Source organism: Dermacentor silvarum, chromosome 1, assembly GCF_013339745.2.
Source record: "Dermacentor silvarum isolate Dsil-2018 chromosome 1, BIME_Dsil_1.4, whole genome shotgun sequence".
NCBI lineage: Eukaryota > Metazoa > Arthropoda > Arachnida > Ixodida > Ixodidae > Dermacentor > Dermacentor silvarum.
Genome location: NC_051154.1, coordinates 24,703,950 through 24,728,768, shown reverse-complemented (window position 1 = coordinate 24,728,768; position 24,819 = coordinate 24,703,950).

Sequence of the window (24,819 nt, the reverse complement as noted above, 5' to 3'; positions counted from 1 at the left end):
GGGGGGATTACAGATGTATGATTAGTTCTGGCGTTTTACGGCCCAGGAACGACGATCTCACTACGAGGCACGCTGCAGATGGGGGACTACAGATTATGATATGAGTTCTGTCGTTTACGGGCCAGAACGACGATCTCACTATGAGGGCACGCTTGCAGTGGTGGGACTACAGATATGAATGAGGTTCTGTCGTTTTTTTTTACGGGCCCAGAACGGACCGATCTTGACTATCAGGCACGCTGCAGTGGGCGACTCCAGATTAATTTTGACTACCTGGAGATCTTTAACATTCCCAAATTCACGGGACACATGGTAGTTTGCATTTCGCCTCTATCTAAAAGCGGTCGCTGCGACCATGATTCGATCCCGTGACCTCGTGCACACCTAGCAAGGCAACACCATAGCCGCTAAGCCACCACGGCGTGTCGAACGACAGCATTTATTCTGCTCGCACTTTTAACAGTGTAGCTGTTTAAAGCCGCGTACACACTAGCGGCGGCGCGCCGCCAACGGCAGAACGCAGCAGCACCAGGGAGGCCACACCAACCGGCGGCGCGCCGCTGCGGCAGTCACGTGACAGCATAGACTCCTCCCCCCGTCTCGAACTATCCGGTTGACACCGGACCCGAGTAAAACGAAAGGTCGGGTGGGTCCGCATGACATCAGTTTCCCTCGCGCACGTCACGGAAGGGGGACGCTCTCATTGGTCTCCTTCAACCGCGGCACGCGGCAAACCGCAAAAAAATCGGTCCAGGAGCGATCCCTCCCGTGGCAAGAAAAACCTGTTTCGCGGCTGCATTCGCGGCGCGCGTTTTTGCCGCTAGTGTGTACGTGCCTTGAGCCGGCCGTAATGTGTGATGCCTGCCACTGTGTTGCCTAGCAACCACCTCGCGGAACGTAGCGCGCAATGCTCGGGAGAGAGAAAAACATGAGCTGATTAAGTAAGCAGGTGTGCTGCGGCGTAAGTAGACCGACATGAAGAGAGACTCGATGACCACGAGAAGGCGCGTGTGAAACGGTGGTGTTGATGAGAAGCGCTTCCCGTGGGCAGCGCGTGCGAAGGGACACATCTGTAGCGCTGCACTGCCGATCCGGGCAGCATTGCATGTGTAGCGTGCGTTGGAAAATGTGGCCCGACTATTACTAACTGAATGAACAAGCGTGGTGTGAGCGCGCACAAACAAACATGAATAGTCACACTGAATGACTGCAGACAACGACCGTCAAAACTCTGGCAGCAAGCGGATACGCCGCAGCGGCGAACGTACGTGCGGTCTATCGCTTCAACGGAAACTGAGCGCATGAAGGTCAGAGCCGTGTGGAGATAAGAGACGGTGCGAGCGAGCGACGATCGCGGCTGTTGGCAGCGTAGAAGTGCGCCCCCCCCCCCCCCCCCCCCGCTCCCTCCGGCGCTGGCTTACCGCTTCCTTGCTTGCGCGTGGGAGAGATAAGAGACTGTGCGGACGAGCGACGAGCGCGGTTGTTGGCAGAGAAGGGCCCCCCCCCCCCCCTGCTCCCTCCGGCGCTGGCTTTCCGCTTCCTTGCTTGCGCGTGGGAGATTGAGTGCGTTCGCTCTCCGTGATAGCGCGCGTCCCCGCACGCTTCCGCTGGGGCATACGGCGCGCGGCGAAGATTTTATCTATACGGAACCTCACGGCGACGCCGACGGCGACGCCGACGGCAGAAATCCGGTTGAAGTGTCCATATAATTGCTATCGCAATAATAGAAAATGAGAGCGAGCGAGAGAGAGAGAAACAACGAGGCAACGCGCACAGGTGCTGCCGACGCTATCCGCGCTTTCCCGTTTCGCCGCATTAGCGCCGAACGATACCGGTGTCGGTGGCTGCAGCAGGCGCCTCTGGCGGCGGCTCGGGCGAGCTCCCACCAGCTGCGTGCTACTGTGCATGCCCCGTGACGTCATCCAGGCGTGTCGTCTGCTGCGCGCCACCCGATGACACGGACCACGAGGAAATGCTTATATACTTCGTATAACTTAGTATCACTTGGCATCCCTTCGTATAGCCAGGACCAGCTAGGAACCGATCAGCACCGCTGTCCCTTAAGCTTTGCCCTACTAGAGCAAGCTACGCCGATTTTTTAGATGCGGAGCATCTTATGCTCGGGGCTATGTACCTCCCTCCGCCGTACGGCGTCCACACCCGCACTGCGCTAAAGTTCCTACATAAGAAAAGTACCGCCATCCTTTGATAAACGCCGCTTCTCTCTCTCCTGTATCTCCGATCGGACGATGATAGCGCGCGCTTTTTACTTCTTTATATTTTCTTTTTTTCCGCCTCAGAGCCATGTTGAAAGTCCTCTGCGCAGCCGCAGTCGCCGGTGGCGTTGGCGGCGCGCGCACGGCCTGAAAGCTTCAACGTAGACTTTCTAGGTGCGCCAACGTCGACTTGGCTTTCGCAAGCAAAAAGTAAAGAAAAAGCAAGCGTTTTAGGAGAGGAGGCGGCGTAGGAAAGAGCAGATGGCGGTACTTTTCTTATATAGGGACATTACACTGCGCATCCTCCTCCCCCTCCTCTCCTTGTCTCATCTCCTCTCCTCTCCGACGCTCCTCTCCTCTGCGCATGCGCATCCTCCTCCCCCTCCTCTCCCTGTCTCATCTCCTCTTCTCTCGGCATTCCTCCTCTCCTCTCCGGATTGCGCAACGAATGGCAACACCTGCGGCTCCGCGCGCGATAATGCGAAGCAGCTTAGGTTAGAGGTGCGACGGTAGGCGGTGGTGGTAGAAACTTTTATTGGCCATTGATGGTGGGGGCGAAGACCCCTACATGGCACTTGGGTGCTCCCTTACTGTGAGGACGCACCCTTACAAAGCGAAGGAGAGCCCTTGGAGCGTTAGGCGCCCCAGAGGCACCGGCAACAGTCACCAACGTCGCGCGCGTTCGGTGGGTGCGAACGCGGGCAAAACGCCGACGGCGTCGACAACAGTTCTGTGCGTTGCTGGTGCTGCTGCATGTCCAAGTTTATACAGCTGATAAAACTACCTTGAGTCGACCCTATAGCTGCTTCGCATACTGCTCATGGTTCCCCTACGGGAAGATGGTGTAATTTTTTATTCGTCCTGCTCCTGCTTGCGACCGCGCTTTGACAACAGCATTCACCGACGCCTTCAACAGCAAGCACACGCCACCACGTGAAAAGCATCTTTTTCTTCTTTATAAAGTGCAGCTAACAACCAAACTTTGTCGAGAAGCTTCTTTATAAGTCGAGGAATCCAAAACAAGACAAATCTAAAAATATGCTTTTTTAAGTTAATATCGTGACTTATCCCGCATCCTCCCTTAATAGCCGCCTTTTTGGCCAATCGCCGTAAAGATTAAGCGCCATGGTGGAAGGGACAAGCAAGGAAAAACAAGCAGGCGCCGGGAGCCACCGCGCGAGTCTACACTTTGAAAGAAGAAGGCAAAAACAAATTCAAAACAAAAGAAAAAACAAACACGCTTTAGAAGAAAAATTTCACAGTGCTGGATTGAATATTACGATACCCAACATTCTATCTTTTGGTGCCTCTTCTCTCGGACATTGTCATAGGGATGTTGTTTCAGCTGTTGTGGGGTATATAATTGAACCAGGACGATTTCCTTGTAAAATTCTTAAATTTTGTATGAATAAATTCCTTTAGTCATTCAAAATTTTCAAAAGTGATCCTTATTAGACTCCCATAATTGTTTTCCTTCAATCACCCCATTCTTGGCCAATCCCCCATAGTGTGCACGAGCCACTCCCTAAGGCAAGCAAGCAAGCAAGCAAATCTTGGCCAATACCCCGCAGTGGGTGTGTGCCATCAGATAAGGCATACCATACCATACCACAACGAACGCCAGCATATCGAATGACAATTTATTCGCTTTATTATATTTACCAAAATTAGACATTTGCTAAATTTATTCACTTAGCACGTATATAAAATCTGCCCGACTCTTGGCCGATCCCCGTGAGTGGGTATGCGCCAAATAAAAGGTCATCATCATCATCATCATATCGAATACTTGTCAGCGTGTCGGCTCGAGGAAGAGCAGCAAGCAGTGCGTCGCGTGTAATCTGGGCTGCCTGGGTTCAAGGCAAAGTGCGCAGCACGGAGTCGGCGGGCTGCCTGACACATAACCGCGGCGCCGAAAACCACTGGGGTCACACCTGCAGCCAGCATCGAGCGTAAGGCGATACACCATGAGCATCAGCCAGACCTGATGACGCCTCGACCGGCCGGAAAAGTCAACTTCGGACAAGGCAAGTACATCTCGAGGGGACGGAGTGAGGGTTCTTGCTCATCGCCAGTTATACCAGGAATCGGACTAGCCTCCTTCCAACAGACAGCCGGTACGTCGTATGTCCTCCGGATGCCAGGAATGGCCCTGAAAGTCGGCCAGGGACTAGGCGAGCACGTCGTTAAAGAATGTGGCAGAGATCTTCCCTGGCAGCGTGTGCAAATAGCAGGCAGGCCGACATCCTTCCCGCAGATGTCCTGGAGCTCGCCAGTCCTCGGGACACCTGCAACCGAATTCAACCCTGGACAAGGCGACCATATCGATAGAGGATGCGTCGATGGTTCTCCTTCGCCGTCTGCACACCCAGTAGGCGGGATGGCGTCTTTCCCGCAGAGGACCTTGAGCGTGTCAGTCCTCCGGACGCCGGGAGCTGCCAACAAAGTCGGCGTGGGAGAAGACACGTATATCACTAGAGGATGCAGCAGAGGTCACCTGCCAATTGTACGCACAGGATGTGGGCCGGCGTCCATCCTGGCATCGGCATGTGACTTGCCAGTCCACCAGACTCCGGGAACGACCCTGAAAGTCTGCGCGGCAGAAGTCAAGCACATCGCTAGAGGATGCGACGATTGTTCTCCCTCACCATCTGTATTCCCAGAAGGTCGGGGTGGTGTCTTTCCCCCAGAGGGCCTTGGGCTTGTCAGTTCTCCGGACGCCGGGAGCTACCAAGAAAGTCAGCATGGGAGAAGACACGTACATCACTAGAGGATTCGGCAGAGGTCATCGACCACCTGTACGCGCAGGAGGTGGGCCGGGGTCCATCCCGGCATCGGCGTGGGGCTGGCCTGTCCACCAGACTCCGGGAACGGCTAAGAAAGTCGGCGCTGCAGAAGTCCAAGCACATCGCTAGAGCATGTGGAGATGGTTCTCCTTCACCATCTGTACTCTCAGAGGGGGGTGGTGTCTTTCCCCAGAGGGCCTTGGGCTTGTCACTTTTCCGGACGCCCGGAGCTGCCAAGAAAGTCAGCATGGGAGAAGACACGCACATCACTAGAGGATGCGGCAGAGGTCATCGACCACCTGTACGCGCAGGAGGTGGGCCGGGGTCCATCCCGGCATCGGCGTGGGGCTGGCCTGTCCACCAGACTCCGGGAGCGGCGCAGAAAGTCGGCGCTGCAGAAGTCAGGCACTTCGCTAGAGGATGTGGAGATGGTTCTCCCTGGCCATCTGTACTCCCAAGAGGCGGGATGGTGTCTTTCGCCCAGAGGGCCTTGGGCTTGTCAGTTCTCCGGACACCGGGAGCTGCCAAGAAAGTCAGTGTGCGAGAAGACACGTACATCACTAGAGGATGCGGAAGAGGTCGTCGACCACCTGTACGCGCAGGAGGTGGGCCGGGGTCCATCCCGGCATCGGCGTGGGGCTGGCCTGTCCACCAGACTCCGGGAACGGCGCTGAAAGTCGGCGCTGCAGAAGTCAAGCACATCGCTAGAGGATGTGGAGATGGTTCTCCCTCGCCATCTGTACTCCCAAGAGGCGGGATGGTGTCTTTCGCCCAGAGGGCCTTGGGCTTGTCAGTTCTCCGGACGCCGGGAGCTGCAAGAAAGTCAGCATACGAGAAGACACGTACATCACTAGAGGATGCGTCAGAGGTCATCGACCACCTGTACGCGCAGGAGGTGTGCCGGGGTCCATCCCGGCATCGGCGTGGGGCTGGCCTGTCCACCAGACTCCGGGAACGGCGCAGAAAGTCGGCGCTTCAGAAGTCAAGCACATCGCTAGAGGATGTGGACATGGTTCTCCCTCACCATCTGTACTCCCAGAAGGTGGGGTGGTGTCTTTCCCCCAGAGGGCCTTGGGTTTGTCAGTTCTCCGGACGCCGGGAGCTGCCAAGAAAGTCAGCATGGGAGAAGACACGTACATCACTAGAGGATGCGGCAGAGGTCATCGACCACCTGTACGCGCAGGAGATGGGCCGGGGTCCATCCCGGCATCGGCGTGGGGCTGGCCTGTCCACCAGACTCCGGGAACGGCGCAGAAAGTCGGCGCTGCAGAAGTCAAGCACATCGCTAGAGGATGTGGAGATGGTTCTCCCTCGCCATCTGTACTCCCAAGAGGCGGGATGGTGTCTTTCGCCCAGAGGGCCTTGGGCTTGTCAGTCCTCCGGATGCCGGGAGCTGCCAAGAAATTCGGCATGGGAGAAGACACGTATATTACTAGAGGACGTGGCAGAGGCCATCGGCCACCTGTACGCGCAGGAGGTCGGCCGGGGTCCTTTCTGCAGCCGGCCGGGACCTTGCGAGTTTCCCGGACGCCGAGTACAGCCAAGGACAATCTCGGCTAACCCCACTGCATCGGCTGCATCGGCTGCTTAACGGCTGCATCGAAGAGCGTGTGTGGTCTGGGAGTTCTGACAGCTGCATTCTGGGAGCTACCACGCTGCCCGACGTGCTACCTGGAGCCGGCGACAGGAGGGCAGGGGCCATGCTCATGCGCTAACGGCGCCATGGCAAATGTGGCGACGCCTGTTCTCTCGGACGACGTGGCTGCTGCGGTTCACGGAGGCTCCTGTGTGTACCAAACCGCTCCAACTTCGTGGATAGGGCCGAGCAAGGTGCAACTCTGCAGCCAGGCATTGCAACCTGTAATCCCCACGGTGACAAAAGCGCAATGGAGCTATCATGCTGGCTATACCAACACTCTCGGATATGTCAATAGAGTTTGTCCAGAGGGCCAGGCCACTCTCGTATTTCCGTATACAGCGTGTCTCAGCTATCACGCAGCACGATTAAAAAAAAAAAGAGGAATGTCGTTACGCGAATCCAACCTAGTGCATCTTGTTTGCAGTACAATGAAGTAGCCGCCAGAAAGCTTTTTCGTTTCTGAGATTGAATTCATTAATTGTAATTAATTATCTAACTCGAGAAGTACTGTCCTAATTATCAAAGTGTAAATGAGAAAGTGGTAGAGCAACATGAAAAACATACAGCTTTCTATTGCTCAATACGTGCTACATAAATGTGTTTTTCTCAGTGTGAAAGAAGCCCGCGAATACACGCAGAATTGCCGCGCGACTGGCCGCTCGAGGCACTTTGCCTGTATTCGCAGGCTTCTTTCATGCTCGAAAAAACTCTTTTATATAGCACGTATTGAGCAACAGAAAGGTGTGTCGGGAGTTTTTCATCTTGCTCTACAACTTTCTAAATGACATTTTGATAATTAAGACAGTACTTCTCAAGTTAGATAATTAATTACAATTAACTAATTAAATCGCAGTAACGAAAAAATTACTGGCGGCTACTCCACTGTACCGGAAACAATACGCGCTATGTTTGCTTCGCGTAACGCCATTCCTCTTTTCTTAAATCGTGCTGCGTGATAGCTGGGACAAACTGTATATAATATTATACATGGCGAGCGTTTGACAGTAATAAGGTGTTTCCACATATGTCGTGTTTATTCTTTGATGATATAGGTGTATATATATATATATATATATATATATATATATATATATGAGTGTTTTTTATTGTGTGTGTGTGTGTGTGTGTGTGTGTGTGTGTGTGTGTGTGTGTGTGTGTGTGTGTGTGTGTGTGTGTGTGTGTGTGTGTGATGTGAAGGCAGTATTTCTTCACAACCGGTGTTTACTAAATTAAAGGAAGGGCAGGCGCACGGAGAAAGACAAAAACATGTTATTTTCGACATTTCGGCCGCGGTCTGGCCTTCATCAAGACTCATATATATATATATATATATATATATATGACTCTTGATGAAGCACCCCCGGCCGAAATGTCGAAAATAAAATGTTTTTGTCTTTCTCCGTGCGCCTGCCCTTTTCATTTATTAAACATATATATATATATATATATATATATATATATATATACGCTAAAGCTGCTAAAAGTAGGCAATATTTTGAAAACGATGGAGTGTGCTAGGTCTGCGGACGCGTGTCCAGTCTGCGGTATTTTTTTTTTTCGTTTTGCAAAGTCAATTAATTGTAGTACAAACTAATTGCCTAACTTTTTAAATAGGGTCTTCACCAAGAAAGCGCCAATACGAAAGTTTGCAACTAAGTACCAGTGATGGAGCTTCTTGTAATTGCCTTTAAAGAAAGCCCGCGAAATACAAAAACAACCACGTGATAGCGCCACTATTTCAGCGCTCCGATAGCCTGTTTCGAACCAGGGACACCAGCACAGAAGCACGATATTCTCACCCTTCGACCACGGACGCATGCCTAGAAAAGAGAATAAAACACCCTTAATTTCCGAAGCGCTTGAGACGCTTGGTACGTTTGGCGTGTCGGATAGCAACAAATTCCTGACAGATGCTGCTGACGATGATGATGACAGAAAATGAGTGCTTCTTCTTGCTGACGAAGAAAAGTTGCGGGACGAGGTTGCCCCAAAAATTCGCTCCGCGTATCTCAGTGTAATTCGCAGCGTGCCTCATTGCGCGTGCCTAATTGTACAAGGTCAAGCACGCCGTGTATTGTGATTCAACACGTTTTAATGCTGAATAAAAGTTCCGCTTTCTCTGCAAGGTCCGTCATAGTGTCTGATGGACGCCTTCTTCGCTGAAATCTGCCGCACGACTCTTGCGGTAATGCGCAAGGTGGCTCTGCCGATATTTCTTTATTTCATGGACACATAGTTATAATTCGAGGCAAGCGAGCAAGAAAGGTGTTCTTTTATTGTATCAAACTAAACAGCCTTAAGTTTAAATTCATTCAAATATGTTTGCCTCACGCTTGTGCGAACGCTGTGGCCAAATTATATATGCATTACTTGTACGTCACCGTGTGCAAGCAATGCTTGCAGTTTGTCCCTTGTTTCGTGCGTTACTTTATGCCTTGTACTACGCAAATACACACCCCGCATAGCAGCAATGGTAGCATTCGTGCTGCCAATTAGAACGGTCGCAGGAATTAAGTATCAGGAATCTGCACCGAGTTTCCAATCATTGCAGAAAAAGCGCCAAAGTAGCCACCAGCACTGTTACCACTGCATGAAAAAGAAGATGCGACGCCGTGCGAGCTTGTCACGTGCCCCGTGCCAGCGTGCCAGTGCGTGCGTTCAAAGCCGACGAAGAAACAGAAGGCGAAGAACACGACAGCGTCTTCAGCCCGGCGTCGCAGATTGACGTGGAACGTATGTGCATCGGCTTGCCTCAAGAGAGCCCGCGACGCGACAAGGACATCATGCTGAGGCATCGGGGGACCTCGCCCTTCACCAGACAGGTGAAGGGTCGTGTCGACGTCCTTCCGCCCGCAGCAGGCCTGGGGCAGGAGGCGTTGGTACCGTACGCCACTGGTCAGGACAGCCAGTCTTCCGGACGCCGGAAGCAGCCCAGGACACCCTCGGCTGCGACTACGCATTTGCAACGAAAACCCCGTTCTGCCCCGGAGTTGAACGCCTGCGGCCTTGGAGCTCCCGTGCAGACCGACATACTCCACGGTACCAGGGCACAGGCCTTCCTGCGGCAACAACTACGTCATGGCGATCGTGACCGTGCCGGCGCCCTCTGACAATGCGGGATCCAGGGACTCGTGAAGCGGGCACCCAAAACCGCAACCAACCGGACCCCAGATGCGTGGCCACGCCCGAGCCACGTGCGGTTCTACGGCGACGCATTGCACGCCGCAAACCCTATGGCGGCGCAGTGCAATGCCGCTCACACGCCGGCTACACCGACGCTCTTGTATATTATGTAAATATATATTTTCCACTTGCTCAAGCCGCCTCGCCTCACAATTCTATTTAGCACAGCACTGCCTCATTTCTCTTATTGAAACAATAACACTTTAAACCGCGATGCTCGGAATCGCCTTTGTTCTCAGCATGGAAGCCACAGCTTTTTAGCTCAAGTCTCCAATTGCAATGGCAACTACACCAACGAAATGTGGAAAGCCACGAGTCGTCTCAAAGCCATCATGAGAAGCTCTCCCACGTTCATCCGACAAGGAGGGAACTCTTCTGCCCACAAGATTCTCAGGTGTGGGACACACTCGGTACCAACCCCACAGGTAATGCGCTATCTGTTAGAAGCAAACAAAGAAAAAGCATTATAGCGAATAAACATAGACTGTACGCAAAGTGCGCTGTAAATTGGCGAGACGTAAGCGAAAGGCGCCTTGGAATAAGAACAAGTAAAAAAAAATAACCGTGAGACTATGGAGATGAAGCGCCTCGGAATATAGGCAAAAAGCGTAGATGGGCAGCCGCCGAGTGCTGTGGCCTACAGCAAATATGAGGTGCCGTATAAATTATGGTTTGCTTTTCGATGAAAAACTGTTGTCACTTTTACTGCGTCTGCCATAGTAGCCCTAGTATTCACACGAATCTTTAGGCCGTGATCGTAAGCGGCAATGTGGTTTTCGTACTGCAACTCGGAAAGGTAACGTTGAACAGACAAGTGGGGAATAATTTATGCGTAATACTTTCTTTTATTAACCTTATTGAACGCATATTTGATCGTATTCTGGTTGTATGGAAATGGTATATGGGAATTTAGCGAAGAAAGATTGTCGTTGCAAATATAAAATAATGATTACTCATACTGGGGATTACACTTACATATCGCTATGTAGATTTAGCGACACGCATATTCGAAACAGTCATAATTTAGTTACAAGCTATTGTCACGTATTTTCCAGGCATCTACTCAGATCTAGCTAATTTATGACGGTAAAAATGAACTACATTCTTTTCTATGGCGGCGCCAAATAGTCAATTTGCTTCGCTATCATGAAATGCGCCACAACGACCCGAATTGTTGTTTTTGTTATCTTCTAGTTATTGTGATCCTTAATCCTGCACTGCCTTTTTGGTTTTTTCCTATTTTTCTTGACTTTGTCTTAAAGTGTCTTCCGTTTGCCCTCGGGATAGATGTAGTTTATGATAGTTAACGGCCGTAGCTCTGGCTTCCCTTGATGCCTAATAACATGCAACTTTTAGTGTGCTTTCTTTATTTACTTTTGTGACGGTGGTATTTTCTTTGCCTGCTTTTATTGTAGATATTTTCTTCCCTCGAACCAGTCAATAGTGAGCGCCCGTGTTGGCGTCCTTCCAATTGGTCTTTTTGTCTGCGCTGTTTGTTCAGAATGTCGCTAATCAATCAACTAGCCGAAATTAACTATCTTGTAGTGTCGGTTCTTCTTTCTCCGAGTTGTGTAGTGAGCACTGTTTTGCACCATGCCGTTCTTACATACATTTTCCTCTCACTTTAAAGATTCGCTCTTACTTGTACCATTTACTTTGTAGGAGCTGTTGCTCACAAAGTCTGATGTGGCGAAAATTAAAAGCTGCAACACGCTTTCTCAAAGAATACATACAGAATTGTAAATAGTGAAATCTATGTACGAGTACTTCCCATGTTTTCATTGTGCTTGAATGATTACCGTGTTATATATCATTTTCGTAATGTTGGAAATAAACTGTACGTATTTAGGGAAAAAGACTTTCGTATAAAAATTTACTATTTTTTGCGCGAACACAGTCGCGACAACCAATGATGGAAACGCGAAGCCGTCACCACCCTTCACGCACGGCGAGCCAAACCTAATGTGGCCAATCCCCCCTGTAGGTACGAGCCATGGTTTGAGGCAACAACAACAACAACAACGCCGGCCCCGTGCGTTCAAAGTAAACGAATAATAAGGTCGGGACAACAACCATACAACAACAACAACAATAACAACAACAACGACAAGAACCACAACATGTTGGCGGCCAGTGTGACGTCTCAGCTCCACGCGTAACTTCGGCGCGTCAATTAGGTCACCCATGCATCTGGCGACGAGGGCTTCCCGCGGAGGCGACGCTGGGCCTCACACGAAGCCGTTTGCGCCGTAGAGAAGGTCCTCCGTCCTTCACGCAGCCGGACCGCAGCATGAGGCGATGCACCGTGCGGTTCAGGATGCGGCATTCATTCCTGCGACACGGGGAGTGGCCCAGGAAGACCTCGGCTACAACTACGGGTCCGTCGCGAACACAGCGTATACGGTCCGCTAATTCCGACGGCTGCAGCGTGGGAGCTCATGGGTGCACACCGACGTACTGCGAGACCCCGGCGCAAGGAGGGACATGCAGCGCAGACACCTGAGCCTTCACGAACGTGGCGACGCCTGCGCTCTTTCCTTAGACATGGTTGTTCATGGGCCTTCAAGTCCGCAACGAAACAGTGTGCAGCAATTAGGGTACCTGCTGCCCAAATGGATGCGACTCCACGGCCAGGTATATAGGGCTATGACAGCACCGTCCCAACACTCCGCCAAGGCGCATCGACGCCAACTATACCGACGCTCTCGTTGAATGTGCATAAATGGACATTCTGCATACGCCCAGGTCGCCTCTACTTGCTTTCTGCAACATCATCACAATCCCATTTTAAAGCACTGTATTTCTTAGTGAAATGTATCCATTATTTATTAACTATGGTGCCGATTATAGTTCTCTTTGTGCAAGTGCTGCTAGAGCTATTGCATGTTAAGATGCGCCAGATTATTCCCGCGCAAAAACCGTATAGCTACTATCGAGATTCAATTTGATGATATATTTCCTACCAATGCTAATCTTATGTTCACTCAATATTTAGGGAGCGTGTTGCAATGTCATTTATCGCATTTGGGAATCAATAATGTATTTCTGACCGACGTGTCATTGTGTGACGAGAAAGCCTATGTGGGCATTTTGTCTGCATCGTTAATCGGGTCTCATTTATTACGTGGTTCTGCTTTTACACTGATTTTTTTAGGCGGAATCACCGGCGGTCATTTTCGGTCGTTGATAGCGCCCATTAAATTATTTACAGTTGATATTTTTTCACAGGAACCGATTCCCTCTCAGTGCGCCCTCATTCACCCCGTCGTCCCGTAATACGATTTCTAATCCATTAGAATCATTAATATCTTTCAAGTTAAGTCTGATGAGCTTTATATATATACCATATTGCTATTGTTTACTGTTAATTGAAATGACTGAGAGTCTGGCACGTATATCCTTTGGTGTACCAGCTACGTGTCTTCTGACGACTTCGGGTTATGACACCATGGTTTGATATACATTTCTCTGTTTGACAATTCCGCGAAATGAACTTTTCTAATGAGACTATCAACTATCTTATTTTCTCATTGGAGAATCAATGGTGTCCGACCCTAATTTGGAACTCTACCTCCCACATGTGCACTTCCGTATACAACCGATAAATTTACTTACAGAAGTACTTACAGAAATGTCCTCCTGGACATTTCTGTAAGTACTCTCGAAACGAGGGATGTTTTTTGCTGTCAGAATAATAATCTTGGGCAAACAGAAAACACACAATGGTTTGCAGGCGCTGTCTCTTTACCGAATACGTACAGTGAACGCCCACAGCGCGCAGTCGCCGCGATGGAGTCCCCTGAACCGGCTTCTTGAGTGAAAGGTAGGCATTCCCTGAGAGCAAACTATGCGAAATATGTGCTTATAGCGGGCTGTATGTATAACCAAATGAAGCATAACAGAATGAAGCCTCAATGCAGCGATCGCACGGGTTCGCAGCGACCGATTGCGCGTCGGCATGCATGTCCACGCACAATGTTTCGCTTTCGCTGCGAGCTCGTTTTCGCACCGTGCCGTGAGCTATTAGGCCGCAGCATATGAACATTTGACCGTACACAAGCAACCATTGTTTCGTGGACGCTATCAGAGCTGTTCAAAATATATATATTTTATAACTAGGGACTTCGACGCTATTCGGCGACGTACTCGTGATGTGCCATCGTCTCGATTCAACCATTTTTTCCCTTCTAAATTCTTGCACGTTTCAATATCGTTATTTCTCAAGTTGCGTCGCACTTTATGTTTACCGGCCTTCTCATCGAAGAATTTCCCGCGGCTTCTTTTGTTAATCCAGTACATTCATTGTTTGGTGCATACAGAAACATGAGCATATGCCTTGTCTGTTTTGAATGAGCTTCTCACCATTCCCTTTCCATTCTGGTGAACTTGCCAATGTCTAGCATCAACAAGTTCATCAGAAATCTTTATAGCGGAAGTGCTTTCAGCGTACCTGAGTTGTAGCCCATGGCTGCTTGCCCGTTCTAGGTTTCGCGATCCAAGCTTTCACGCAGCTTCTTGTCATGCGGGTATGTGTGAAGGCTGACACCGCGCTCTGTTGCGTACGTCTGACACTGCGGCACTGAGCAGTAGATACCATATTGGACACCTTCAAAGGCGGCCACTGTACCTGTTACAGTGCTTTCAAGTGTTGTCAAGCAGACTCCAGAAGCGGGAAAACCTCCCCACTGAATCAGAACCGCAGCGCAGGTGGCACTTTAAACTTTCATTTTTTTAAAGCTCGCTGCGGCGCTTTCGAAGCAGCCGAAGCGGCCGCTGTGTCCACGTGATCCCTCTTTACACGTCACGCTGACGGCGGCGCCAGCTTTTCCAGTGGTGGAGTTTGCCCCCAATATCCTGAGCAAAGGGGAAGGAATGGGGGGGGGGGGGGGGGGTAATTATGCACTCTGCCAACATACTGGTCAGCTGTCAACAACAGTGTATTTACAGTCGAACCCGGATATATGAAATCTGAAGGGTGCCACGCATATCACGATAACACATTTGCCATGCGTGTGTATTGATTGGATTTAACTGTGTTTGGAAGGTGATCAAGGAGACCAATTATTGTGGGATTGAACAACGTAGGCCTCAGTACGACGCCCTGGGGGACTTCACGGTAGGTGTAAAGAAGTGTGGTCGTCCTCGGTGCTCACAAAGAAAGATGGCAGATAGAGATAGCTTCATATTCATCGAAACATCCGACCGCCGAGGCCTACCTCTGCGTGAGGAGTGGGAATGGCTTGATGCGTAACGTTGTCGTTCGCCCCTTTGACGTCGAGGAACTAAAAACCGCAGAGACGCTGACGCCCTTTCTGGTGCTGAACGTAGTTGTCCACATCGACGACATTAACACACGAAAATTGGCCACATCGGAAGCAAGACATGCCATCTGGGTGGACATTGTGGTATCCAGGAACCAGTCCAGTCGTACGAAAACCATCCTCTCCCTAACTTTGCCCACACAGATTTCCAATGCAGTCAGGCGATGCGATGAAAACTTCGACGGTGACTTGCCAGACTTCAGCAGCGGAACTACATGACTAGTCTTCCAGCCTGTCGCCAGGATTAATTATACAGATCCAACAGAACATTTCTCGGCTGCTCACCCAGATGACACGTGGCTCTGTAAGAAATTCCGTCAGTGAAATTTTCAACAAGCGCTATGCGCAGTGGTTCCATGGCTATGGTGTTGAGCTGCTGAGCGAGAGGTCGCGGGTTCGCTCCCGGCACCGGAAGCCGTATTCCGATGGAGGCGGAATGCAAGAACGCTCGTGTACCGGTGCTTTGGGTGGACGCTAAAGAACCCCAGCTGGTCGAAATGAATACGGAGCCCTCCACTACCGCGTCCCTCATAATCCACTGCGCTGTTTCGAGACATTAAATCCCACAATTTATTTCAACTTTTTAGTCCCAATACGCAAATTGTGTCACTACGAGTGCTAGCATTGGAGGCATGTTCTATAGTGTTCGGGACAGTAACGCATCACATAGCGAGGGCTCCACATAAGCATTTTCATGTATATACGAAAGGGAAAATTGTCATCCACCCAACTGTGTAGCACGACGCTACAAGAAAAATCCAGTAAGAAAGCTTCGCAGTTGAAGAAAAATTCGCCCTGGTCCGGAAGGATTCAACCCGGGACCATTTCGTTGCGGTCGCTCTACCACTTGAGCTTGCCAGGGGGCTAGCCGATCGCAGCAGATCAACTGCGAAGCTTTGTTTCCGAGAAACCCGTAAGAATTTCATTCGTAGCTTCGTGCTTTACACAGTTGCGTGGATGACATTTTTTTTTATTTCATGGAACTTCGTCCACCTTGCGGGCTTCCACAGAACTTATTTCTCATATTCATGTACATATGTATGCGAAATGCATACTTGCACCTAAACCTTCTAGGACCCCCTGCATTAGCTCAGTGGATACGCCGCTCTGGTGCTGAGCTCGATGTCGCCGGCTTGATTTCTAGCCCACGCGGCCACATTACATATATATATATATATATATATATATATATATATATATATCAGTGGCGTAGCCAGAAATTTTGTTTGGGGGGGGGGGGGGGGGGCTCAAGTTGCAGCGCGGCCTCCTCCATATAGAAGTTGTCGAGCGATCAAATACATGAAGAATAACTCCATTGCCATTGCCAATGCCATTGTATATTAGATGCTGCGCACGAATTATTGAACGCTATGCACTGTCAAGACAAGTAAAATATGTATTTTTTTCCATGAAAGAATATATTCGTATGTCCCAGACATTGTGGCAGAAATAACTGATATCAATGCTTCCGCGTTTTTTTTTTGTCTATTTAATAAATAAATAAAATATCACGCCAACTTTAGAACTATATCATTTCGAAACCAGCAAAGCAGTGCATGCAGCTGATATGAAAAACGTAAAGGCCATAAGATGAACAAGTTGAGGACCACTATTTTGATCAATCTTTGTCATTCAACAACCTTGTTTACATTTTTGTACATATGCAACGGCCAGGGAAAAACCTAAATGACGCTGTCCTACGTTGCAATGAATTGCGCAGGAGCAGCTGTTACTGATCGTATATTGTGAGTAATTGCACCGAAATTATAGTCGCAACAGTGAGTACACATAAAAAGCAGAAGTTCCGCAAAATATACATTAGAAATGCGAAGATAGAATGGAATATACAAATTCGAAGCTAAACGGCAAGAAAGTGTCGCTGGAAACCAAGTTCCCTGTTCGTATACACAAAACCTCGCAACAAGATATTTAAATATACATAAAAGTCTGTAATAAATCTACGCATATAAGGAAACGTCACTGCATATAATGCGTCAAACAAGACAAATAAACATGTTGCGCAGTCACAGATAGTAAACTTCACGCATACGAGTATAAAGACAGACGATCCAGGCAAGAACAAAGCTATGATCGCAGAAATCGCGATATGCATTGGGCCATGCTGCGGTCGCAACAGCACCATGTGGCTAGAATAATAGAAAAAGAATGCAGAAATCAATGCGAAAATGCGTATTTTAACTGCCTGCACAGCGGCAACAATTATTCTGCACACAAAATTAAAGAAGGGTATTGCTTCGTTTCAAACAAGAAGTAAAAGCATGTAGCTAAAAAGGGAAGAAAAGGACAAACGAAAGCCACAGTTGATGCGGCAAGTTGATTTACCCAACATACGAGTGCGTTTTTGGGAAACGCCGCGTGGGCCGGGCTTTCACTGAGCAAGGTCGGTCAAAATTGGTTATTGATGTCCTCGTAATTTTTGTATTTGCATGATAATTTTGATCATGATGCTAACTGTTACAATAAACGGTGAAAATTTTATGGTTTGAAAAGCGAATGAACAGTCATACGTTTTCATAATTACGAGCTTATATAGGAACGTGAAGGAACAAATATTTTTACATGCATTCATTTTTGCTGCTGCGCTGTCTAAACGATAAACTTCACTCGGCGGGGAAGTTTAGCAAAGTGTTCAATAACTTTGGACACGTTGATGGCGACGTCTCTGTGGGCGTATAGAACCGCCAGCACAACCATGCGTTCCTCAGACATTGTAGAGCGCAAGTAGTTTTTTAGTAATCTCGTGTTTGAAAATCTCTCTACACTGGCAATGGCAATGGAAGGGCGACTAGAATCTGCAGCAGTTTGTACACATGTTCATATAACCTGCAGTCTCAATGAGAGAGGGCATCTATTCCTGTGCCAAAACCTAAAAACACTTCTTCGATATCGTTGCCATCCTTGTTTAGGTACCTTGCACAAACAGTAAGCTGTTCGATTTCAGCAATATCCGTCGTTTCGTCAGCAAGTACGGAGAAGCAGCCTGCAGCGTTCACTTTTGCATCTAGGCTTTCTTTGATAATTTCACCAAAAATTTATATAATTTGTTTTTGCACATCTGGTTTAAATACGACGCATTACTGGAGCAACTTTCCAAATGGTTCTTCAGATATGTATCTCCACAACCAGCTCGCATGCGAAGAAGCGCTCTGGAAATACCAGTATCTTCAGCAGGGGCTTTGCTTAAATCCATAGGACCAGTGTCCTCTATATTCGCCACGGAGAGCCAAGACCTTACCGCCCGCAAAAAAGAACTGTCTCAAGTTTAATAGGCCAGTTAACTTTCTTCTGTTTTCCCTTATTTTACTTTGCCTGCCCTGGTCCAGCTGATTGATCACATTGGGCGCGTTTCCTGAAAATGTTTGGAGAAAATTATCAGATGCCAGCTGACAGTCACGGTGATATTTGCTATTTTCGTCTGTGTGGAAGATTGCGAGCGCGTGCTTCTATTTTTGGAACGGCATGTACACGCGGGTTCGAGTGCGCGCATGTTGGACCAAGTTTATAAGAACATTAAACCCATGAAGTTCCAGAATTGAAAATCGGAAGCACGCCTTTGGAAATGTCAGTGCACCATTCGCGTCAAAAGTTTGTGAGAACTTTACACCCATCAAGTTTCGAAATTGAAATCCATGCGCTCCGTAGATTCTGGGGCCGCTGCGAGATGCCTCGACGCGCCCGCTCGCTATCGAAAAGCCCTTCAAACTTTGTGCTCGGCTGGGGCTCCTTACGTTGTGTGACTCCAGGTACATGGGCGTTGCCACGAAATCCAGCCCGAGTTCGCACTTTTTGCGCCTAAATGTCTTTTCGAGCGTCAAAAAGACATTGTAGACAAACCCAGAATGATTCCCGGCGCCGGTGGTTGTTTTGGTCGGCGGTGCATGTCAGCACGAAAAACTTTCAGGGCGGGGGGGGGGGAGGGGCTGAAGCCCCATCAGCCCCCCCCCCCCCTGGCTACGCCCCTGATATATATATATATATATATATATATATATATATATATGTATATCAGTGAAGTAAAGTGTAACCGGAGCCGGCACAGAAGTAGTTCAATAAATAGAAGCACGTAGGAAAAACATAACAAGACTTTACTGACGTTTCGGCCGGGGTCCGGCCTTCATCAAGAGTTACGCACTCTTGATGAAGGCCGGACCCCGGCCGAACCGTCACTAAAGTCTTGTTATGTTTTTCCTACGTGCTTCTATTTTTTGAACTATACATATATATATCCAGTATAGTACTGGATTTTTCAATGGCCCAAGTGGCAAGCGTATTTAGAAAGATCAGAAGCACAACTTCGCGGTTATCTTATTGTAGGTTCATTTACCCAAGAGTTTCGGTCCGTGGACCAACCTTTTTCAAGGGATACAGGAAATTCTCGCAACGGTCGCTTTGTATCTTCAGGTAGACAAAGAACACGCAAAAAAGGAGAGAAAGGAGAGCGGGGACAAGCATGAGGGAGAGAGCCGAGGGCGAAAGAGATTACTTGTTGGTAACGGGTTTCTTCACGGCGCATTACCGTCATCATTGGCAATGGATAGGTCTTTGAAATGGTCCCCGTTATGCGTGCTTTTACACGTAACTCATCATCGGCAGTGGACAGGTATTTCACACGGCTCCCGTTACGCACGCTTTTGCTTGATAGACGACGATTCACGGCGCATTGCCGTCAACAGTGGCGGTGTATAGGGTCATTGACATGGTCCCCATTACGCGTGCTTTGACATGCATGGTTAGCGAACACGAGTGCCATTGCACGTGTAAAAAAAAAAAAAAAAAGAGGCAGGGGGCACACTCAGCACTAAGAACTGATCATGTCAGACAAAGAAAAGCGGAAAAAACGCTAGACAAAGCAATGTCGAAAAAGAAGAAAGAAACTGCAAATATAATAATAATAACGTGGCGAAATAACCATGAAAAGAAAAACACGGCACAGTAATGTGGGTGGGTCGGTCCACTCTCTCAGTGAAGTAGTGGGCATTCTTTCAACATCACCCACGTATTCGGTTTGCATATGCGGGGATTAAGTTATTATTTGGCTACTCTAACATATGGACTAAGAAACGAGAGGTTTCCCATGTGTTCATTTATGCCGTGCGTGATTGCTCTGAATTTGTGAATAAAATATGACTCTCTTTGTTCCCGTTCACGAGAAGAGCAGAAGCCTGACTGGAGAAGGGTGACACGTATTTTGTCAAATGAATGCTCTGGCAGACTGATATGTTTTGAAAATTTTAGATATGGTAGTGTGCGGGCGTGATCTCTGTGGTTATTTAGACGGAGACTGAACGCGGTTCCAGTCTGGCCTATATACTGTTGGCCGCAGACTTCACAATGAAGCACGTAGACCACATTGGTACTTTCACAATTTAGAGGTTCCTTAATTTTGAATGTAATATCAGAGAAAGTAGCCTCAACAAGGCAGGTTGAAGTAATGTGACTGCAGACCTTGCAGCGTTGCAGCCGCATCAGAAAGCGAGTGATGCAGCGGAATGCAGCTGAATCATGTGCCTCGCATGTCCATGACAGCAGTGTGTGCAGATCGTCGTCGTTGCTGTTGTGGCAGCGTTATAAGGCGAAAAAAAAAAAGCCGCATGAGCAGGGCCATGAACACATAAAAGTTCGTTGAGAATCAAACTCAGTTGCAGAGCGGGATAACGAAAACGCTTCAGAGAAGACCACACTGTTTACACGCATCCCCCCAACCCCTTCGCGTTCATGTTTGTGGACACTTTGCGCAAAGCTCACCCTGAAATAGGGGTAAGTGTCCCAGGCATCCCCAGCATTTTCCGGAATTTATTGATTATTGATCGATTATTGATTAGCTATTGATTGGCTATCGATTGCCTATCGCAAGGTATTGGCTACGTATTTGGGCTAGGCTAAGCCCTACCAAGTCATGCCCAGCATTTTCTGGAATTTATTGATTATTGATTAGCTATTGATTGGCTATCGATTGGCTATCGATGACTGCCTGAGCTTAAGTAGTCCCAACCATGCTTTTCTAGACTTAGCCAGGCTCAGCTTCGCTAGTTCACAGGGTTATGTGCCATTGCGCTTGGAACCTTTCTGCACTACCACCAGGATCGGCCCACATTTTCTGTTCGCACGTTATGGTCTAACGCTCGGCTTAAACAGTTCCGCTATTAAAAAACAAAAGTGCTGCCGCAAAGGGTGTGCGTGCGTGCGTGTGTGCGTGCATGTGTGCATTTGTGAGAATCACATCTATGCCACGTCGGTGTTGCATTTAGTGTTGCCGGTGTACTGCTACTAAGGGATAAATTGTCGCCAGCACTCATGAAATTGTCGTCTGCAATGTCGCAGCAACGGCAATATGTTTCAGCAAAACGTCATGTCCATACTTAATAGACAACGTTCACAAGAGACATAAGATTGCGCGTTTCTGTAAGGGACTGTTTGTTACTCCCCACAGCTGACTGTGGCGGACAACCCTGGTTGCCCATTCTGGTTTCATTGAAGTGTGGGACATTTCAGCTCTGGGGTGCTTTTCTGATTATTGATTCATTGGTTCATGAGGTGTTTTTCTCGAAGCTAACAGGGACAGAGAGAGCAGGTGTGGTGAACGCCTGATTAGTTTTGAGCATATCGGTGTTCTTTAACGTGTGGCAAGAAACCCTTTGCCCAAGTATTTCTGCATGCCTCCCTCGTCGGAATGTGGTTGTCCCTACTGCAAATCAAACTCGCGCCACTAAGAATGAAAGATAGAGAGGCTCTTTAATGAAAACCAGGGAGGTTTTCCTGGCAGCACGCCTAGCATGCTATACTCCCGATAAAAACGAAGCAAAATGAGGCATGGTGGTGGGGCACGGGGGCTTTGCCTTCCACCCTTATCCAAATTTGGGCATCGAACCTATGGAATAGAACCAGCAACCACAGTGTTCGGCAGCTTAAAGTCATCCCCGTTGAGGCTTTTGTTGAAGGCCTTATACGGCGCCGGTATGGCTCTCTCATGGTTTGTCGTCTAGCTTAGCACAAGCGATTAGCTTTGATTATTCTCCTTGTACCGCATAATACTGAGAAAACGTCCCCGCCTTTTCAACGTCATAGCAACTGTCCAGAGACGGCGCTGGAGACAGCTTATTTGGTGCAATACGCAGGTTTCTCTTCAGAACAACGGATCTCCATCTAGGGTAGCTCGGTGCCACTTTCTTTTGTTATCGATACGATAGGCTTCTCATCGGCCTGTTTCGCAAGCAGCTGCGCTCCGCTCTCGAAATCACTCGCGTGTTATCGCACTAGTAGGCGTGTCATCGACCCGCTTTGGAAGGACTCATCCGCAATGTCACAAGACTGGTACGTCCCCGCCTGTTGGCAGACTTCTTGATAGCAAATCAACGAGTTTCTTTTGTGCAGCATAGACGCGCGCGGATTTACGTAGACCGACGCTCAATTGCAGTCGGCGAGGTCATTGTTCGTTAGGACCGCTGTTGTTTTCTGCTTGCTGAGAAGCGATGTCAGGGCGGGAATTGGGCTATGGTGTCGCTGTTCTATGGGCATCCCACGTTGGCTCACAGGAGCAAGCTTTTCGCCTTCCATATTCTGTGATGGTTTTATTTGCGGCACTGCCGATGAATGTAAAATGGCCATCAACAGTTATTTCTCTTTTCCTTCTCGACACTTTGAACGTGGATGCTGCCATTTGCAAATACTACGCTCTGTCTGTGCGGGATGGACTTTCTAAGTCTGCCATACCAGTTTTTCGCAGTTACACGTGGTTTTAGTGCCTCACGCTTTTGCGGCAAGTAGGGCAGTTTCTTTGTCTTTCTTTGTTTAGTTCGACTCTCTTACCCAATAAGCTCCCCGTATAATTACTTTTATTTTTTTTCGCTATTCGGCGCCTTTAATCCTGCAGCGATGAAGCTTACGCTTAGTTCTCGCTCAGCCATGGAGCTGTGTACCCATACATAACTTCGAGAGGTTCATTCCGCACGTATACCCATCTTTGCGCCACAAGCTGCGTTAGGCTTGCGTCCGATCTTCACTTTCCTTCTTTCCCCAAAAGATGTTCTTTACTCAGATCCGTGATCAGACCAATATTACACGCCACTTTCACAGCTGCGGCGCGCAGTTTTGACTGAGTCGCGAGAAAGTACACAGAGTGATGTAACAAAACATCCCGTAACATGAACATAAGCGCAGCTCCATTTGACAAACCGAAATATAAAGGCACCTGAGCAGATCGCTCTCAGTACCAACCAGTAGTGGCAAGTGGGAGGCATGAAGATTCGCCCTGCGTCTTCCAGCCACATCGTCCACGTCGTTTCTGCACGAAGCTGTAAAGTGCAAAGCAGAGACTCATTTTGTCCCTGATTACGTTGCACAACTCCCGCCGCTCGCCGGCCGTTGCCCTGAAATTTGTTCTACCACCCTCAACCTTTCTATATATTTTTATCCTTCATGTTTCTCTTTCAGGCATGTGGGCGCACAGGTCCGCAGCGCACTACGTAATTATTAGCAAGTTGCGAAAAGATAACGTCAGCTTAAACCGTTAAAAGCTTGTCGCGAGATGCTACTTTTAGACTTCTTGAAGAAGCTTGTAAGCTGAAATCTGCAGCAAATTGTCTGGCTGAGGCAGTTCCTCGTAAAAAATGCAGACCGTAGGGGAACTCCCCCATGCCCTCCACCCCTAAGTAGACTCAATAAATCACAGGACATACCTTCACACCCAATATAGCCTTTTAATGAGAATTGCAGTTATGGGCTGGGAAATGCGCCGATCCTGTTTTTTCGCTCGTTCGCTTGTTTTTTGTTTCGTTCGTTTGTTCGTTCGCTCGCTCGTTCGTTTGTTCATTCATTTTCTCTTTGGTTCGTTCGTTCGCTCGCTTGCTCGCTCGCTCGTTTGTTTGGTTGTTTGTTTGTTTGTTTATTTGTTTGTTCGTTCGTTCGTTGGTTCGCCCGCTCGCTCGTTCGCTCGCTTGCTCATTTCTTCGTTCATTCGTTCGCTCGCACGTTCGTTCGTTTGTCGTTCGGTCGTTCGTTCATTCGTTCGCTCGCTCGTTCGTTCTCACGTTCGTTTGTTCTTTCGTTCATTCGTTCATTGGTTCGTTCATTCGCTCATTCGCTCGTTCGCCCGTTTATTCGTTCGTTCGTTCGTTCAATCGCTCGCTCGCTAGTTCGTTCGTTCATTCTTTCGTTCACTCGCTCTCTCGTTTGTTCGTTCTCTCGTTCGTTCGTTCGTTCATTCGTTCGCTCGCTCGCTCGTTTTTTTGTTCGTTCTCTCGTTCGTTTGTTCTTTCGTTCGTTCGTTCGTTCGCTCGCTCATTCGCTCGTTCACCCGTTTATTCGTTCGTTTGTTCATTCGCTCGTTCCTTCGTTCATTCTTTCGTTCGCTCGCTCTCTCGTTTGTTCGTTCGCTCGTTCGTTCGTTCGTTCATTCGTTCGCTCGCTCGCTCGTTTTTTTGTTCGTTCTCTCGTTCGTTTGTTCTTTCGTTCGTTCGTTCGTTCGCTCGCTCATTCGCTCGTTCACCCGTTTATTCGTTCGTTTGTTCGTTCGCTTGTTCGTTCGCTCGCTCGCTCGCTTGTTTGTTCGTTCGTTCGTTCAATCGCTCGGTCACTTGCTCGCTAGTTCGTTCGTTCGTTCTCTCGTTCGATCGCTCACTCGTTTGTTTGTTCGTTCGTTCGCTAGTTCGTTCGCT